The sequence below is a fragment of the Lissotriton vulgaris genome, chromosome 7 (genome assembly GCF_964263255.1).
Source record: "Lissotriton vulgaris chromosome 7, aLisVul1.2, whole genome shotgun sequence".
Lineage (NCBI taxonomy): Eukaryota > Metazoa > Chordata > Amphibia > Caudata > Salamandridae > Lissotriton > Lissotriton vulgaris.
This window is the reverse complement of record NC_141695.1, coordinates 1,020,364,530-1,020,378,855: the sequence shown is the minus strand read 5'-3', so window position 1 is coordinate 1,020,378,855 and position 14,326 is coordinate 1,020,364,530. Positions and strand designations below refer to the sequence as shown.

At 45.6% G+C, this 14,326-nt stretch overlaps 1 protein-coding gene across 2 annotated transcripts in view; it reads left to right on the top strand.

Moving 5' to 3' along the window:
- Positions 1-14,326, top strand: part of FBXW11 (F-box and WD repeat domain containing 11) — a 609,511-nt gene that overhangs the window by 429,643 nt on the left and 165,542 nt on the right. The window lies entirely within an intron of this gene.

The following is a 14,326-nucleotide window of genomic DNA, read 5'->3' as shown; positions in this document are numbered from 1 at the left end:
GGTACACCACTCTACTAGAACTCTCAGTAGTACCACATCAAAAATTAAAACTCTCTCCACATCTACTGACAGAACCATGGAGGGATCATGCATCCGGACCCAATACAGCTCAACCTAGCGATTTGGCTCCTGAGGTATTAGAATTTGGATAACACAATCTTCCGCCTGATTGCATGAATGTTACTAAAGAAGCTAGACGCCCCACCACTAGAGCATGCTATGCAGCCAAGTGGAAAAGATTTGTTGTGTATCGCACAAATAACATTAACCCACTAGATGTTTCTATACAAAACATCATCTGTTACCTGCTTCATCTACAAAGATGTAGTTTAGCGTACTTTTCAATCAGATTACATCTTGCTGCTTTAGCAGCTTACCTTCAAAACAGACATCTGCCATTATATAGAGTACCTGCCATCAAAGCAGTTATGGAAGGACTCAAAAGAATAATTCCTCCTAGGATACTCCCCTCCCCTCTATGGAATTTAAATATTGTTCTCACTAGACTTATGGGTCCTCCATTTGAACCCTTGCATAAGTGTGAATTACAGTTCCTTACATAGAAAGTAGCTTTTTTAGTTGCTATAACCTAACTCAGAAGAGTAAGTGAGATCCAGGCATTAACAATTCAAGAACCATTCATACAACTCCATCACAACAAAGTGGTTCTTAAAACTAACCCAAAATTCCTTTCAAAAGTCATTTCACCATTCCACCTCAATCAATCTATTGAGTTGCAGTATTCTTTTCTCAACCACAAACCGTTGCGGAAAGAGCTCTGCATACATTGGATGTAAAAAGAGCGCTCTTCTACTACATTGATAGGACAAAACCATTTCATAAAACAAAACAGTTGTTTGTGTCCTTTTCTCCTCCACATAAAGGTAATCCCATCTCAAAAGCTGGAATTGTAAGGTGGACTGTTAAATGCATTCAAATTTGTTACCAAAAAGCAAAACGCACTCTATCCATCCCCCCCTAGGGCTCATTCCACCTGTAAATTAAGGTCATCTACGGCATTTCTAGGAAATATACCCCTAGATGATATCTGCAAAGCAGCTACATGGTCTATACAGCAGACATTTACAAAACACTTCTGTGTAGATGTGCACGCAAAACTACAAGCTACTGTGGGCCAGGCTGTACTCAAAACATTATTTCAAATTACTGCAACAGATACTGGTGGTCGCTGCTAAGGGAGAACACTGCTATGTGTAGGAGAGTAGGGTCTGCTTCCTATGGTTACCCCCACTTTTTGCTCTGTTTCACTGTTTTTTCGACTTTAGTGTGGCTGTGGCCCTGCTAATTAAGCCCACAGCCTGGCTGTTCTCTCTCTAAATTGATACCATGTACTTTAGGTACATACCAGATTGGTTACTGGGTCACCCTTGTGAACCCCTGTATATGGTACCTTAGGTACCCAGGGTATAGGTGCACCCTAGGCCTACCAGGGGCTCTAGCATTTATTGTGCCACCCCTGGTTAGCGGTTAGCCTTCCAAACTGACACCACAAGTCTGTACTTACAGCCTGGGTAAGGTGGTGTAATCAACCCTTAGTACCTATATCTATATATATATATCTATATATCTATATATATATATATATATTTATTAGCAGCCCGCCCGACCGGGGATGAAAAGCGAGTGAATTTTGCGCGTTCAGTCGTGTGTGCCCCCGCTTGAGGGCCAATGATTGTTTCCTGCTGTTCTTATTTTTTGACCCACCCCAACGCTCTTCGGTCAGAGTCCTTTTTAGACACAACCAGGCCAAGCCACACACTGCGTTCGGCACCCCCAGTATGTGAGACAACGGGCAGTCCCCCAAGGGAGTCAAGCGAATGTTTACTTCTGTAGTAGGGGATCTCTGTGTATAGTCATAATCTAGTGAATAGTCCCGCCCATGTGCGCGGACCCCGGAGCAATCAAAAATAATCTCTTAAGCTGTCAAAACATGCAGACCTGCATAGACACTTAAGAGATAATTTAAAGACAGATAATGCAGCCTATATCCACAGGCTACACTGTCCAATACTTCAACTGGAAATTCCACCAAAAACCACAACAGCACAGCCTGTCCAGGGTTTTCCACAGAGAAAAACCTTGCTTTGAACAGCAAAACCCTCTGGAATGATTGAGAGGAAGGAGTGGACAGACAAGCCCCATAGGCTGCCATTATGTGGCTCAAAACAGGATACTGTGCCTTTAAGAGAACTTCCCAGAAGCCTCACAGTATCCCAGAATGCAGTGCAGGTCCCTTTCACCTTCAGTTCTTTTTTCCGGCTCCTGCTAGCAGGACCCTGGAGCATTAGCTCTTCTTTTCTGAGCTTTTTCTATACTATTTTTGTGATATTTTTGGATTTTTGTAGCTTCACTCGACGTCTTTGGCCTTTATCTGCATTCTGCTGTGGTTTTTTGGCAGAATTTCTGCAGTCTTTTTGTCTTTAGACTATTTCTAGTCTGACATGTGCTTTGTCTGCAGCTGAACTGAAGGCCAAAGCTGAAGCTCACAGGGTTTGTACTCTGTGCTTGCCTGTGTCTTTGGACACCTGTCTTCTCTGTACCTTCTTTGCTAGGGGGCTTCGGCTTCCAGGTTTCAAACAGAGGAGTTTGAAGGCATCTTCAGCCTCTGGGTGAGGTGAGGGTAGGTCCTCTACCGAGTCCCATGCTGTACTCTCTGGGGTTGTCCCCAGTAAGGGCACGTCTGAACTATGACGCGGTTCCAGTCGGCACGTGGAGTGCCTGGACGTCATGGAGTGCCTCGACGTCGACGCCATGGAGTGCCTCGACGTCGACGCCATGGAGTGCCTCGACGTCGACGTCATGGAGTACCTCGACGTCGACGTCATGGAGTACCTCGACGTCGACGCCATGAAGTGCCTCGACGTCATGAGGTGCCTCGCCGTCATGAAGGGCCTCGAGCATGGAGTGTCTCGACGTCGACGCCATGGAGTGTCTCGACGTCGACGCCATGGAGTGTCTCGACGTCGACGCCATGGAGTGTCTCGACGTCGACGCCATGGAGTGTCTCGACGTCGACGCCATGGAGTGTCTCGACGTCGACGCCATGGAGTGTCTCGACGTCGACGCCATGGAGTGTCTCGACGTCGACGCCATGGAGTGTCTCGACGTCGACGCCATGGAGTGTCTCGACGTCGACGTCATGGAGTGTCTCGACGTCGACGTCATGGAGTGTCTCTATGTCATGGAGTACCTCGACGTCATGGGGTTCCCCGACGTCATGGGGTGCCTCGACGTCATGGAGCAGTGTTCCTCGACGTCATGGAGCGGTGATGCTCGACGTCATGGAGCGGTGATGCTCGACGTCATGGAGCAGGGATGCTCGACGTCATGGGGCAGGGATGCTCGACGTCATGGGACAGTGAGGCTAGACGTCATGGAGCGGTGAGGCTCAACGTCATGGAGCAGTGATGCTCCTTTTGGGGCATTGGTCACTTGGGCTCTGCCCTCTTCCATTGGGTCAGGACGTCACCGTTAGGGATGGCTCGGCGTCTCCTTGGTTGACACCTAGTGACATTTTGACGTCTGAGTGTTGGTTGTCATAGAGACAGTCACTGTCTTAGTGATGGTGACGTCGTAGTGAGGTTGGCGTCATCTGTTACAGCCGCAGGGTACTGCCGGCTCTTGACGCCTGGGTCTGGTTCCAGGCCTCGCTCCTTGGTGAGCCTCCCGTCGTAGAGGGGACTTTGTGTTCCCGGCACCTTCCACTCACGACGCAGAGCAGTTGATCAGCGTCGAGGAACCCTTCTGATGGGGAGTTTGTGGTTACTCACCACGTCTACACGAGGGACGTTTGTCCTTTTGCTTAGTTTTGAGTGCTTGCATGCCACACGTCTGCTAGGTCGCCTCCTGCTCGACCACTACTGGTGAGACCACCGGGGATGTTTCAGAATCCCCTCGGTTCCCTCTTCCGTCCACCTCCCCAGGGGCCTTTTGCCCCTCAGTCTGCGAACCTCCGTGCCTTGATGCCAGGGATGCGTCTACCATGAGTACGGGGAGTCCCTCTCCGACTCTTTACTGGTTGGCGGGACTTACCTTTCGTCCACTACCGCCTGGCAGGAGGTTCTGGCTCCTACCGTGCTCCTGACTTGGTCGCAGGGGTGGCGGCATGTAGGCCTCGCGCTGTGGCCCGCGGTTGTTGGACCGTTGTTGTGAGATCCCTTCGTGGGGGGGTTTTCTTCACCGGTTTGTGGTTCCTCTGCCGAGAGACAGGAGGGAAGCCTTACAAGAGGTGGTCTAATGGGCCTGATAGTTTCGGATCTAGGCATCGGTGTCGGAGCGAAGTTTTTCTCTCCTGCCGACCCCCAGGTATTGTGGGTTTGTCCTACATTGCCATACTTTTATTTGCCTGACGTCTCTGCAGCCTGCGGCTCAGCAGTGTGCTTCTACTCTCCCGTTCTTTGGGCAACCCTTGGGTTGCCATGAGAGTAGTGAGTGGCCCGCATGAAGTCTGAATCGGAGACTTTTGGACGGCTGTAGGTTTGGGGCATGGAGTACGGCCTGAGGCCTTCTGCCCTTTCTAGCGGCGTTTTTCCTCTCAGGATTTGCCGGTGGTCCCGGGCCGCCATTTAATGCTTTACAAGTATATTGTGCGCATACGCGGGAGAGCTTGTGGCTCCTCGGCGAACAAAGGCCGGCTGGGTCTAAGTCAGTCTCCGGTTCATCGGCCCTCCTCCAGCACTTCCTCCGGTCGGCTCGCGGTTTCAGCGGTGCGAGCTCTAAGCAGAGGCCGTTTTTCTGTATAGGACAAGGGCGATAGAGGACGTACCTCTGTCTCAAAAGAGGAGAGGTCTGTACTCCCGGTTCTTCTGGTTCATGAGAAGGGCAGGAACGAGTTCAGGCCCATTCTGGATTTGCGACAAGCAAACAAGTGGATTCGCAGTAGAGGAGTTTCGCATGCTGTCGTTGCATCAGGTTTATGCTCTGCTGCAACAGGGAGATTGGCTTGGTGCCATAGATCTACGGGATGCATACTCCCATGTGCTCATTGCACACAGGAAGTTCCTGCGATTCCAGGTCTGCGCCCATCATTATCAGTACACAGTACTGCCAGTCGGGCTGAAGTCTGCGCCCAGACTATTCTCGAAGTGCATGGCAGTGGTAGCTGTACGCCTGTGGAAAAACGAGGTGGCTTCTCTAACCGTGCCTGGACGATTGGTTGATCAGGGCCTCCTCCTTCTCGGTAGCTCAGGCGCACTTCAGGAGGACGTGCGTTCTCTGAAACGAGCTGGGGTTGCACATCAACATGTCCGAGTCTGTCCCCATTCCGGTCCAGTGCATACAGTACTTGGGAGCCTCCGTCAATACGCTGTCAGCAAGCGTGTCTCCTTCGGTGGAGAGTCGATTATCTCCCCTTGGGAAGGCTCAGGCTCTTGTGACCGCCCCATCTACGGTAGTGGAGATGGTGTCTTCTCTACTGGGGTCGGTGGCCTCTTGTATGTTCCTCACGCCACACGCACGGCTGCTCATGGGACCTTTGCAGGAGTGCTTGGAGGATCAGTGGGATTAGAGGAAAGGATCCTTGGGCGACAAGATACGACTGTCTCTGGGTGCTCTTCAGTCTCTGAAGTGGTAGTGTTCAGCGGAGAATCTCCTAAGGGGGGTTCCCTTTCACAAGGACATTTCCACACAGACTGTCGTGACAGATGCGTCCCCCCACGGCTGGGGGGGCGCTTTCCGGAGACTTGCAGATACAAGGAACTTGGTCCCCGATGGAGTCCACGTATCACATCATTTTCTGGGAACTCAGAGCTGTTCCCTTGGCATTGAAGGCGTTTCTTCCGTCCTTCCAGACCAACTCTCTGCTTGTACAGACGGACAATTTGACCACAATGTATTACCTCAACAAGCAGGGGGGTTCGAGATCGCGCACTCTGTCGCAGGAGGCGCGGGCGATCTGGCGACTGACTCTAACGGCTACCCATCTGCCAGGTGTGCAGAATGCTCGGGCAGTCTTGCTGAGCAGACTGATTCAGGAAAGCCATGAGTGGGTCATAAACGACGAAGTACTAGGAGAAGTCTACGGCGAATGCCGAGACTTCGCCTCCAGGTACTGCCTGTGGGGAAGCTGGGGAATGCGTTATGGATTAACTGGTCGAACAGCTTTCTGTACGCTTTTCCACCTTTTCCCTTGATTCCGGCGGTGTTCATCAAGCTGTCCCAGTCCAGGGCGCGGATGATCCTGATTGCCCTGGAATGGCCCAGACAGTGGTGGTTCACGGACCTGCTTCACCGGTCTCTCCGTCCTCTCATACGGAGGCCTTGCAGGCCGGACCTTCTCGCACAGTTCAGGGGGCAGACGTTGCACCCCAACCTCTCGTCTTTGAGTTTGGCTGCATGGCTCCTGAGATAGTGTGATATGGCCATTTGAATCTACCAGAAGTTTGTTTGGACATACTGAAGGAGGCTAAGCATCCTTCCACTAGGACTTCTTCTGCTTAATAGTGGAAGAAGTTTTTGCATCTGGTGCATGTCCAAGGACCATGCCCTGTCGACGTGTAAGGAAGATGTCTTCCTTCTGTATCTTCTACGCCTGGCGCAGTTGGGCCTTAATGTCTAATCCATTACGGTTCATTTTGCTGCGCTGACTGCCTACAGGAAATGCCCTTCAGACTTCCTTCTTCCAGATCCCTGTGATCAAAGATTTTTTGGAAGGCTGGAAGAAAGCATTCCCTCCTGTCTGGCTTCCTTCGTCTTCATGGGAATTGAATGTGGTGCTGTCCAGATTGATGTAGGAGCCTTTTGAACCTATTCATAGGGCTTCGTTGCAGCATCTGTCCTGGAAGGCGGCGTTCCTCGTGGCCATCGCATCGGCCTGCAGGGGGAGTGGTATTCAGGCGTTGTGTTTCCAAGGACCTTATACTGTATTTCATGCTGCTGAGGTTGTTACGCATACTCATCCTAAATGTCTTCCTAAGGTTCTTTCTGGTTTTCATGTCAATCAGACAATAACTTTGCCTACGTTTGTTCAGAATCCGGCATCTCCAGCGGGAAGGTCCCTACATTCCCTGGATGTTAGGAGGGTGTTGGAATTTTATCTGGCTAAAACCAGAGATATTCGTGGTTCAGATCAATTGTTTGACAATTATGAATCAGTCTGGACCGGTTTTGCTACCTCAAAACAGTCCATCTCTAGGTGGATTGTGTCCTGTACACTATTGTGTTACCAACAGACTAATACGACCTTAGGAGGTAAACCTAAGGCTCATTCCACCAGGGGCAAAGCTGCCGCGACTGCTTTGCTGCTTAATGTTCCGATTACAGAAATCTGCATGGCCGCCACTTGGAAGACGGTCCATACCTTGGCTTAGCATTACTGTCTGGACACTGATACCAGGGCAGATGCTCGGGTTGGGCAGGCTTCGCTGCGAAATTTGTTCGCACAATAGTGGTGTTATTTCTCGTTTCTCCACCGCCGCTTTGATGTGGGGATGGGCTTGCCATTCTATTCACTAGATTATGACTATACACAGAGATCCCCTACTACAGAAGGAGTAGTTTCTGTCCTGTAACTCCAGTTCTGTAGTAGGGGTATCTCTGTTATAGTCATAAGCGCCCGCCCTCCTCCCCGGTGGAGAGAGATATTCATGTTAGGAATGCTACAGGTCTGGCGTGTTACGCCTTCAAAAAGAACTGAAGGTGAAAGGGACCTGCACTGCATTCTGGGATACTGTGAGGCTTCTGGGAAGTTCTCTTAAAGGCACAGTATCCTGTTTTGAGCCACATAATGGCAGCCTATGGGGCTTGTCTGTCCACTCCTTCCTCTCTATCATTCCAGAGGGTTTTGCTGTTCAAAGCAAGGTTTTTCTCTGTGGAAAACCCTGGACAGGCTGTGCTGTTGTGGTTTTTGGTGGAATTTCCAGTTGAAGTATTGGACAGTGTAGCCTGTGGATATAGGCTGCATTATCTGTCTTTAAATTCTCTCTTAAGTGTCTATGCAGGTCTGCATGTTTTGACAGCTTAAGAGATTATTTTTGATTGCTCCGGGGTCCGCGCACATGGGCGGGACTATTCACTAGATTATGACTATAACAGAGATACCCCTACTACAGAACTGGAGTTACAGGACAGAAACTACTCCTTACCACGCTTCGAGGTGAACGCCTTTGTGACGCCCCCAGCACACGGCCAGAGCAGACGATGTGATTAATGTACGACCCAGATGCCATGAAGTGCGGAACGTAGCACACGGGAACGTAGCACACACCCCCAGCGTGCCCCTTGATGCGGCGCCATAACGTAATTGGCGCTTCACATGGCATGAAAGGCGGACACACGCCCACCCCGTTTGTCACGGCCCCAGCGTTTGTCACGCCCCCAGTACACACCTACAGCAGAACGCAGACACGCCCACAAGGGACTACTTTGCTGGCACAGTTCTTTTACCTTTTAATTGTATATGGTGGCCGTCTGCATATGTCCTTCTGCTGCAACTGCCCATATATATATATATAGATATATAGATAGCTAGAGAGATAGATAGATAGATAGATAGATAGATAGATAGATAGATAGATAGATATATGTCTCCAGATCTTCGAACCACCTCCGGCCAGAAAGCCGGCGAAGCAGAAGAACAGACCACAAATAGTCGGCCAGATTTTCTGTTTTATTTCTTTACCCAAGTTTGTCAAAGATGACTCGTTTCGGGCGTGAAAAGCCCTTGATCACACAACGGCCACAGCAAACCATTTTCTTTTTAAATGCTTAGTTTGTGTACTCCCCCCCCCCCCCCCCCCCCCCCCCACCATTTGACTGCATCATGTGATCATCAACAGTGAGGAAATACTGCACTTAAAACGACATATACAACCAATTTTAAAAGACATTTGAAGGTACATGAAATTGGTAGCACTCACACATTGTATATATCTCTCAATTATTGCTGTCTAAATACAGACAATTGATACAATATATTTACAAATATATTAATGTGGGCCAACAAAATTTGCAATCTCTAGAATTATTGTATAAATACATATAATAACTTTAGGCATTACTAAACGACCAGACCTGTGATTAAAATGTATAAATATAAATATTAATATAACCATACACAATATCCATGTCTTCTGTATCAATAGTGTTCACTTCATTGCCTCACGCTATCATCAAACCAAAGATCCAATAACACGTTTTAATTTTCCAAGTCTAACAAATTTGTGTATTTGTCAGATTAAGTGCAATTTTTAGCTAGACGCTAGACATAGATTTACTGTGCAAAATATCTGTGCAAAATAATTATTGTAAAGTGCAAACCGTCTGATAAATAACATCTATTAATCATATATTCAACAACAATGAATCCTAATATCCAGGAAAAAACATTGTTAAAAATATAGTGTTTTAAAATTTTATCAGATACGGTAAAAATGGTACAAAAAGAGGAGATAAAATATGTAGTACAAACGAGATTCTAATTTGATTATTTCCATAATTTATATTTTTACAACTATATAGAAAGAAATTTGTCATAACAAAGTTCATTAATGTGTATTCTCCATATCATTATTAATCTTTTATCATAAAATTAGGGAACCTGTGTTTCATGAGGAGAATTACACTCAATCCATCATGATCAGTAATTCAGTAAACAGCACTACTTATATCAACCGAAAAACATTTGTTATTAGAAAATCTCAAACTGACTAAGAATCTGTGAGCGAACACAATAAAACGGAATTGCAGAAAATTGTGCAATTCTTCCGTGTTTAACCCGTTTGGCCACTTGCTATCAAACTCTAATATCATTTTAGTTTCAAGTTGGCGCAATTGTCGTTCACGGTTGCCTCCCCTACGAGGTTTGGGGATAGCCCCCACCACAAAATATTTGAGGTACGCCACATCGTTATTATGACATCTTTTAAAGTGGCGTGCAATGGGGTAGGCTGGGTCAGAATGAAGAATTGCCCGAAGATGCTGCAAAATCCTGATGTGCACCTGTAACTTGGTGCTACCAATGTAGTTCAATCCACAGGTGCACGTCAGGACATACAAAGCATACTCCGTTTTACAATCATAGCTCCTAGATTGCCACATTCTGTAGACTGAACGGGGTTCGAAAGTAAGTGGTATTAATGGTTCGAAAGTAAGTGGTATTAATTCCAAACTTGCAGGCTCTGCAACTGGAACATTTACGGAACCCTTTAGCAGGCTTTAACCACATATTATTATAGATCGTTTATGGGCTGCTTTTATATAGTATCCTCCCCATGTTGTTAGCTTTTCTAAAAGTTACAGTAGGGCTACTAGATAATCTAGATCCAAGTACACTGTCAGTTAAGAGAATCGGCTAATTTTTCTTGACAATGGCTCGAATCTTCTTATCCTCATTACTAAAAGAAGTTATTAATCTAGGGCAGTTCTTTTTCGCCAACTCTTCTCTCGTGGCATTTTCTATTGCAAGGGTCACATTGATAGGATCTTTGATATGAAAAGTCTTTCTCTGGATCTTATTTCTGCCTTCTTGATTGCTTCTTGCAATAATCCCTCTGAGTACTCCCGTGCTATTAGCCGTGCCATCATTTCATTGAGGCAACCTTCAAAGTCTCTCTCAGTACTACATATACGCTTCAATCTTAAAATCTCTTCATAAGGGATACTGGCAATTAGATGCTTAGGGTGTAGACTTGTGGCATGGAGAGTGGCATTTCCAGCTGTGGATTTCCTATGTAATGTAGTCTCAATCTTTTCATTTTTGATGTAGACTTTCACATCAAGAAATTCCGCACAGGTTTTTATCGATGTTGGAAGTGAATTTAAGATTGAGATCATTTTGATTTATGTCCTCCACAAAAACAAGGTCTTCTGATTCATCTCCCTGCCATAAAATAAAAATATCATCAATATAGCGGAGATAACAGATAATTTTTTCTTGATACCATGTCTTATGCTGTTTTTGTTAGGACTTGTTCCTCTCACCAGCCGACGTGAAGACACGCATAGCTGGGGGAGAAACAAGAACCCATTGCCACACCTCAATTGTTTATACAACTCCTTTCCAAAAGCACCACTCAATGAGTTTAATTTTTGCTTTGTTGTGTTCATAGAATTTGACTGATCTTTTTGCCAAGAAGTATTCAATAGCCATCATTCCCTGTGTGTGATTAATACTAGTATAAAGTGATTCAACATCGAGTGTTATCAATAACATGTCATCACTCCAACATAGATCATCAATTTTAGTTAAAAAATCACTTGTATTCTTTACATAACTTAGTAAATCTTTAACAAGATCTTGCAAGAAAAAGTCTATATACCGACTCACTTGTTCCCCGGCACTCTTAATGGCAGATATATAATAGGCCTCCCGGGAACTGGCGTAATTTTCTTGTGAATCTTCGGTATTAGATATAACACAGGGTGGACTGGAAACTCATTGTTCATAAACCTAAATTCATCATTAGAAATAAAACCTTCCTTACGCCACAGTGATAGTTGTTTAAAAAGGACTTCCTTAGCTTTAGAATACTCTTTGTGAGTCGTTTTCTTGTAACATTCTTTGTCACACAATTGTCTATTGGCCTCTTTGATGTAATCCTTCTTTGACCAAATCGCCAAATTTCCTCCCTTATCAGAGTTTATTACAATCTCATTGTTGTTGCAAAGTTTCTTCATCAGATTTGCATATTCCAATTTTTTAAAATTAATTTTCTTATTCTTTTTGCTTTTAGTATGTTGATATAGATGTTTATTATCATTGATCACAGTCAGGAAATATATCAACTGCGTCCTTAGGCATCAAAGGAAAAAACTAGATTTCATTTTGTATGGACTCAATCCTGCTCCTATTTGGGTCATATTGATTTTTGGAGGCGCACTTGTGTAGCCAGATAAGCATCCGGTTCCAATGGTTGAGACAATGTTGCGGCATTTAGATCATGCATCATTAAGAGATTAGGTACATTATCAGATTCCAGAAATTGTGCACTTGTATCAGTATCATTTACATTTGTTGTATCCAAGCTTTCTTTTGCTGTTTTAAGGGTCAAGAATTTTTGTAGTTTCAATTTCCTAATAAAACAGTAAACATCAATACGCGTGTTGGCATAATTGAAACTCTGACCCGGACAGTAACTCAATCCTAAAGATAGATGTTCTTCAGTCTTGGATAACTCTATTGTAGATAGATTTATGATACTGTTATCAATTGATTTAACCTCCTCTTCCAAGTGCTTTTTTTCTTTTTCTTTTGCTGCTTTTTGTCTGCATTTGCGTTTCCTTTCTCTTCTCCGCTTGTTTTTTCTTTTTCTTCTTGCTTCTTTTGCTTCGGTCTCAAAGTCTGCAACCTCTCCTCCACTAAACAAGCATTGGAAATGCAATAGGTCTCGCAGTAGTAAAGTTTGAGCTATAGGTGTTATTTATTTTTGTTTTTTATTTATGTGTTGTTTTTTCTAAATAGCTAAATTAATAGCTTTCTTCTTTACAAAGCCAATAGTTATAATTTTTGTAAATGTGACACCTCTAGCATTTGTGAACCAGGGGTGATGAAGCAAACCAGAAATTGTGTGATGCAACGTTTCAGACCCTGATATGAGACGATGTCTTCCGGATGGAGAACGTTACTGGTGCCGAGGGCCTATAGATTAAGCAAGAAGAAAACTAAGGACCTGGTCGCCCTGTGCAAGTCTCTAGTCTAGAAGAACCCACGCGTTTTTTAATTTACTTTTGATTTTTTAGTAAATAATCTAAAAATACAAGATTCAGACAAAATCCAGATGTGAGCTTTAGAGTTAAGACTATATCCAAAAGACATATATGGAATTAACTGAGGACATTATAGTAAGAGAAACCCAAAGTGGATATATATATATGATATAATTGTATTTTGTCTTGCATACATGCAGGGATCTGTTTGCGGCTCCCAGTTGGATAATGATTTAGAACCCTGTATGTATGTGCTGCCGTTTCCGCCAGCAGCCCCGACTGGTCATTCTGTGTTTTCACATGTATGTGAGGGTTTATGAGGGTTCGACATTGATTTCTCCTAAATGACCCAGAGCTGGCTTTCAGAGATCTAATATGCAAGAGCGGCCGTGTAAGAAGACCACCAGGAGTCGGCACAATAGCGGCCTCCTTGATTACTTTACATCCTGCTGCTCGATATTCATGTACCTCCGCGGGGGCGCCATTGTTATGAGTCCTGTTTTGGTCACGTGACCTGTCAGCACAAAAGCAGCTGGCCAGCGCGGAACAATTGGAGGGTCGTTCTCCCTGCGCAGAGGGGGTGCGGTAAGGACAAGGAGGGGCGCATCTGGCCTTTATGCCCCGCTGTAAGTGTTAGGCTTCTCTGAGGAGGTTTTGACATGAAACCATGTCCGTCCTCGTGTATTTCTGTTGGGAGCTGTTTTTCGGAGCAAGCCAGGCTGGTATTTGAGTGCCCAGTGCTTGTAAAACATCACTCAAGTCAAAGTCTTCCTCCGTGCTGTGCATCCCTGCTAATGACGTTCCTGATTCATTCTCCCAGAATGTTTGGAATGTTCAGTTGTAAGGCAACCTAATACCCCAATGGCCATGAGGCAGCATATATATATAAACGCTCCAAATAACTAAATTCAGGGGGGACAGGAAATAAAAACAGAATCTGCCTCTTGCAGAAGGTGTAGCCACGTGGGCAAACGCAGAATCCTGCGACGTTATTACGGACATACAAAAACCGTGAGTTTTCTGTAGAAAATGTATTTCTTGCAGGAGGGAATGTCAGGAATCCCGTCGAAATGCTCTAAAATGTTGCATTCTAACTCGGTGGTATTTTTCAAAACACGAGGGCAATGAACGTCATAATCCTCGCTCCGTCACCGCAGGAGTCGTTCCCCCATTAATGATACAAAAGGTTGTCCCGGAAAGCTAGGAGCACGTACCATTAACTAAAGCCTCGAGTGCACTTGTTTCGAATGTAACCAGGTGACTGGGCCTTTTGTCTGTCCGAGGTGCATAAAATGAGCACTGATTGCAACCTGGGTGTCGGTAATTACACTGCAAATATGGCCTGTATTAGACGGTATTTGGGTTCGCTCTAGGTGTGCTGTCCCCCACTGTGCAAACACGGAGTCTTGTGATTAGCATAGTAGGCGGTTTCCTGCAAGGTCCCGGTAGGAACACTGCTTTGCACAAGTGAAAAGCTGCACCACAGTGGGATGGTGTATCCTGCAGTTTATTCAGACTATTTTACAGCCGTACAGTGAACGCTGTAACCCTACTTAATTCGGATACATTTTAAACAATATTGTTCCTAACTTTTCCCACCTGTCTAACCTAGGAGAGTTTGTTGCAAATTATTTTTACGGCGTCATTATTTGTCTTTGTATTG